This window comes from Taudactylus pleione, unplaced genomic scaffold, assembly GCF_031769625.1.
Source record: "Taudactylus pleione unplaced genomic scaffold, aTauple2 ptg002180l, whole genome shotgun sequence".
NCBI classification, from domain to species: Eukaryota; Metazoa; Chordata; class Amphibia; order Anura; family Myobatrachidae; genus Taudactylus; species Taudactylus pleione.
The window spans coordinates 93,926-100,337 of NW_028286574.1; the positions used below are offsets into that span (position 1 = coordinate 93,926).

Sequence of the window (6,412 nt, forward strand, 5' to 3'; positions counted from 1 at the left end):
CTAAACTGAGCCCCTGCTGCAGTATAAATACACCTTAGCTTTGACTCCAACATGATCAGAAGGGTCCTTCAGCAATGTAGCCCCCCATACTGGAAGTGTAGCCTTTATTGAGAGACGGGAAACAGACGCATCAACAGGGTAGGGGGTTTCCCACTTTTCCATCATAGATGACGGAAAATAGCTGGACGGGAGCCCACGAGGAATTTTGGAACCTCTTATCCTGATGTTTCCAGGCCACTGAAAACTGCTGTTGAAGTTGTTTTGAGAACGAGAAAACTGACGACCTTTTTGGTGGTTCAGTGAATAACTCACACTCCTGGGAAGCAGGAACAATAACCTCAGGTACATTAAGGACCCGCCTGCCGCCAGAATTAGAGGTTCCACCCCCGTGGAGGTAGATCCTAAGTTTTGACCGACATCATTCAAAACTTCCTGTAATTCACCTTCCTTGGTATCATGTGCGAGGAGTACCTCTTACGAATCCTCTGAGGAGGAGTTATAAGAGGACGCCTCTGAGTAGGAAGTGAAGGGAATAGTAGCACGTGGTACCCATTTTAAGTCTACAGCACCTGGTATCCCCAGGCGGTCTCCCATCCAAGTACTAACCAGACCTGACCCTGCTTAGCTTCCAAGATCAGACGAGATCGGGCGTGTTCAGGGTGGTGTGGCCATAGGCTAACCTGTACCAGGCTGCCTAGAGACTTGGTTAACCCTGCCACCCAGGGGGGATGAGACTTACGAGCCTCCTTAATTCTGTCATAACACCTACCATGTCAGCAGCCCATGGAGGGGTGGGTGAGTTAGTAATGTCCATAACTAAACAAGCATCACCTAATGTGGAGCCCATAAAATGTGGCTTGGTCTTTTTGTTGCTACACTTGGAACAAACAAACATCTTTTGAGAAGCCTTAGACATTTATACATCAGCCACACAGACAGTGCAGAAATAAGGACACAGTATACTTGTACAGATGCAGACAGTATACAGACAGAAGGCTGATTAAGAGAGAAGACAGCCTCCCATAGCAATACATTCCCTGCTCTTTACTACATGCACCCCAGTAGCACTCACAGCCCTCTTTGTGAAGGATCCTGGAGCAAGAGAACCAGCCTTCTGTTACATATGCTGCAGACCTCCTGAACCAGGGAGAGGTGCAGTTATTCATTGAAGAAAACGGCAGGTACGTTGTTTTACACAGCTGTCTGCCGCGTGTAGAGGAGAGAGAGCGTGCGCTGGCTAGGCTCCGCCCCCTTCTACATGCCCTAAGGGCTCCCATTATGGCTGCTATTAGCGGCATTACCTTCCCCCTCCGCACTACACTGTCGGCATAAGCGGGGAATTAGAGCCGGGAGCCGCGCGGAAGCGCTATTCTAATAACAGACACAGCTTATTAAGCTGTGTCAGCGCCGGGCAGCGTGTAGGGGGCCGGGGGATGCGCAGCTGTTACTCACTACGTGTCCCTGAAGTCTCTCTCTCCATGCAGCAAAGCCTTCTCTTCTGTAGCTTCATGCTGTGTGAAGGCTTGCTGGGGCGATAAGGAGCTGTCAGGTGCTTTTAGAATAAGCCCTGTGCACTCATTCCTGATTTTTATTTTCATATTAAAAAACCAGGGCGCCCAGTACCCGGACCCCACCTTTGATATAGGTGGCGAAGGGTACCTGTAGTGTAAAAGATGCATAAAAAATAAATAAATAAAAATGAAATGTATTGCTGGAGCACAGCCTGTAGTGACCAGCTCCTAGGGCACATTTTCTAAACTGAGGGCTGGTGGGGAATAGAGGGGGAGGAGCTTCACACTTTTGAATTAATTAGTGCCAGCTCCAGCTATCCACGCCTCCATACCCCAGCGTAAGCACCTCCAGTGTCCCCTAGTGGATGAAAGAGAAATGTTGTTTATTTGGTTATGTGTTCAATGTGTGTAATTATAAATAGGCATAATTCTAGGCCAGAGGGTTCTGTAATTTGGGTACAGAAGTCTAATGTGGTCTGTCTACTGTCTGTATAATCAGATCTGATTTGGGTGAGCACGTTAGGAAAACTAGTAACTAGGTTGTGTGATTAGGGTGAGCACGTTAGCATAACTAGTAACCAGGTTGTGTGACTAGGGTGAGCACATTAGGATAACTAGTAGGTGAGCACGATAGGGTAACCAGGTTGTGTGATTTATGGGAGCATGTTAAGATAACTAGTAACCAGGTTGTGTGATTTGGGGATGCATGTTAGGGTAACCAGGTTGTGTGATTAGGGTGAGCACTTTAGGATAACTAGTAACCTGGTTATCTCTGAAGTTGCAGGTAATCTGATTACATACAGCCCATGGTTTGCAGAACCCAGACATCTTGTCTACCCCACCTCACCAGCCTCTGTGTCACCCTGACCGGCTTGTGCTGTGAATACACAGGGTGTTACTGGGGTGTTGGACTTCTGCAGCGCAGACCCTAAGCATTATGGTGCCGCCAGTAGGGAGAATTGGGCGCTGTGTGAGCCGGTATCCCAGGCCAGGCCATACAGGACTACAGCCGGCATCTAACAGCATGGAGAAATCATATACTATTGTGATGTTGGATACCCTCCTGGCTGATATTTGGTAAGGTTATATTGTACTATGCGTATATTTACAATAAAAGGTATATATGCCTGAATGATCAGAGAACTCGTATCCTCAAAAATAGGGGCAAGCAGAGGGGTCACTCAGTCCCAATTTATCCCTGTTAAGGCTGTGAGGTGTTAGGGAAGAGCCCGGCCATACGTCAGGAGACAGTAGCAAGTGAACACTAAAAGACTATGAGACCAGATAACCCCATGCCTCATCCATAGGCTCAGTGAGCTGCTCAGATACAGGACTGTCTGCCCAACTTCCGGTGAATATTAAACACTGGAGTTTTCTTACTATGAGCTGGTTCATTATCCTGAATGCCTAGGACTGATTAAACCGCCCTCACCAAAGAAGGGACATTCACTATAGATGGTTGGTCCTCCTTCTCCCGAGCTAGACCCTGGAGAGGAACCCTGCCCATCATCTGATTCCTCTGATGATGTGTCTGAATCCATATGTTGGGCAGACTGATAAAAAGATAACTTGCGCTTAGACGCCTTAGTAACTACCGGTCTGCTATCAACATTAGATGGTGCCATACTCTGACTAGAATGACCATCAACATCCAGGAAGGATGCATAGGAGGTATAAACTATAAACATGGCATGCTGTGTACACCCCATCCAAGGAGGCATCGTAGGAGCAGCCATACGATCCACAAACTGCTTCATTACCTGGGACAAGGATGACACCCAAGATGGCTCTTGTCCAGGGACAGGTAACCCAGACTGGTGAGGTAGTTCTTTAAAAAAGACAACACACTAACCATCCTTTACATCCTGAGGGGACACATAGGCCATACATCAGTGATTCCCAACCTCGGTCCTCAAGGCACACTAACAGTCCTGGTTAAATCAAAATAACTGAGGTACTAATTAAGTCACTTATGCTCAAGTATGGCTATCCCTAAAAACCTGGACTGTTGGTGTGCCTTGAAGACCATGGTTGGGAACCCCTGCCATTCATGATTTACATGAAACCAGCACAGGCTGCTCCCCCTCTCGTATCCTTTTATCTTCTTACATGTTCAATAAGGTAATAATGTAATGTTATGTCACAGCCTTCACAAAATCTTAAAGAAAACATCAACCCCAAGAGGATGGAGAGAAAACAATGATAGTTAAAAAAGTGACAGACAGAAATAACAAGAGATATGCTAAGAACTTACCTTTGTTATCTCTGTTTCTACGAAGTCCATAGGGTCCACAGGGTTGACCTTGGGGTATAGCTGGATCTGGATCCATGGGCACCACACAGCCAGGTTCATCAGGGCGGGCGCCCTGTGGACCCTATGGACTTCGTAGAAACAGAGATAACAAAGGTAAATTCTTACCATATCTCTTGTTTTCTACTTCAGGGTCCATAGGGGGTCCACAGGGTTGACTTGGGGATGTCCCAAAGCAGTTCAACTAAGGGCGGGGATGCTCCTGTGCAGAAAGGAGAACCCGGTGCCCCGAAGGATGCATCCTGAGAGGCAAAGGTGTCAAACGCATAAAACCTCAAAAACATCTGAATGGAAGACCAGGTGGCCACCTTATCTAGCTGAACAGCAGAGGCGCCACGTCTAGCAGCCCAAGAACCAGGTGGCCACCTTACATAGCTGAACAGCAGAGGCGCCATGTCTAGCAGACCACAGAACGAGCGGAATGAGCCTTAACAGAGGCTGGCACAGGTAAACCCTCCTGTGCATAAGCCTCACAAATAACAGAACAAAGCCAACAGGCTAACGTTTGTTTGTTGGCAGGCCAACCCCTCCTGTGAAAACCAAAGAGGACAAACAATGAATCAGACTTCCTAACGGAAGCAGTCCGGGCCACATAAATTCTGAGAGCACGGACTACATCTAAGGAAGCCTCACCAGCTGAAAGATCAGGTGACTGAAAAGCTGGCACAAGTTCCTGATTGATGACACCCTCCTGCCAGGAAAAAAACAAACAGTCTTAAACATTAACCACTTGAGTTCCACTGACTCAAGAGGTTCAAAAGTAGGATCCTGCAGGACCCAAAGAACCACCGCCAAGTCCCAAGGAGCCTCAGGAGGCACGAAGGGAGGCTGGATTCGGAGAACACTTTGTGGTTCCAACGAAGGATCGCTACACTGCCAGATGTTTACACTTTTTTCCACAGACAGCGCGGACACATGAACCTTCAGGGAGGCAAGACGTAAACTTAGGTCCAAACCTGATTGCAGAAATTCCAAAATTATAAAAATTCGGAACACCTGAGGATCAGTTTCTGGACTCACACCACTGAAAGTGCGTCACACCCAGTGGTAAATCAGTGTGGAAGCAGGCTTGCTTGCCCTGAGCATGGTACTAATAACCGAACCCAAGAAACCCCAAGACCTTAAGACGGCTGTCTCAAGAGCCACGCCGTCAAAGACAGCCGACCCAGATCTGGGTAAAGGCAGGGACCTTGAGACAATAGGTCCTGACCCTGAGGCAGAAGGTACGGAGTGTCGATGGAGAGGCTCCTCAGATCAGAGTACCAAGGACTTCTGGGCCACGTTGGATCCACCAGCACGAACGTGCCGCCGTCCTGCTAGAATTTCTGCAGGACCCGAGGCAACAGGGATATCGGAGGAAACAGATATGCCAGTTGAAACTTCCATTTCACCGACAGTGCATCTACCAGACATGCGCCTGTGTCTCTTGTCCTTGACCCGTAAACGGGCAACTTGTGATTGTGACGGGAGGCCATCAAGTCCAGCTCCGGCAGCCTCCATCTGTCCACGAGTAGCTGAAACACCTCTGGATCAAGCGACCATTCCCCGGGATGCACGTCGTGATGGCTGAGGAAGTCTGCCTCCCAATTGAGGACTCCGGGGATAAAGACCGCCGAGATTTACCCAAGCAAGGATGCGAGACACCTCCAACATCGCAGCCCAACTGCGAGTTCCTCCCTGGTGGTTGATGTACGCCACCGTGGTGGCATTGTTGGACTGAACCTGAACCGCCCTTCCTTGAAGAGCGGTGCTGGATGACTGCAGGGCCCTGTACACCGCCCGCAGTTCCAGGATGTTGATGGGGAGAAGTGCTTCTTCCGCAGTCCAATGTCCCTGAGGTGACAAAGAGCCTGTCACTGCCCCCCAACCCCGGAGATTGGCATCTGTTGTGATCAGGACCCAGTCTGGGATCCAAAAGGGGCGCCCCTCGACCAGATGAGCTGTCTGAAGCCACCAAGCCAAAGACTGCCACCAGCATCTGAGAGCGGATCCGATGATGTAACCCGTTCCATTCTGATAGAATCAGCCCCTGCAGGGGCCAGGAATGGAACTGGGCAAATTCCACCATGTCGAATGCAGACACCATGTACCCCAGAACTCTCATTGCCGAATGGACCGACAGGCGGCAACTGCTCAGGCAACTTGTGTATCCGCAGCTGTAGGGAGGAGACCTTCTCCGGAGTCAGGAAGATCCTTTCCTGACGAGAATCCAGCAGGGCTCCCAAATGAACCATCCGCTGTGATGGAATCAGGGGGAACTTTCTCCAATTTAGCAACCACCCGTGCACTTGCAGACAAGCGATCGTCAGGTGGTGATGTTGAAGCAGTACCTCCGGAGAGCTCGCCATCTGGCTCCGAAGATGTGCGACCATTATCGCCATCACTTTGGTGAATACCCTTGATGCCGTGGAGAGGCCAAAGGGTAGCGCCCGAAACAGATAGTGATGCTGTAGGATAGCGAACCTCAGATACCGCTGGTGCGAAGGTGCTATCGGAACATGGAGATAGGCGTACTGGATATCCAGGGAGACCATGTAATCCCCAGGTTCCATCCTGAATTTGGGAACTCTGAGGAATTTGTTCAGAGACT

The 6,412-nt window shown here is 49.3% G+C and overlaps 1 pseudogene; it reads right to left on the bottom strand.

The window, feature by feature from the left end:
* Positions 1 to 557: 557 nt before the first annotated feature.
* On the bottom strand, positions 558 to 676 carry LOC148431508 (5S ribosomal RNA; annotated as a pseudogene).
* Between the last annotated feature and the right edge of the window lie 5,736 nt (positions 677 to 6,412).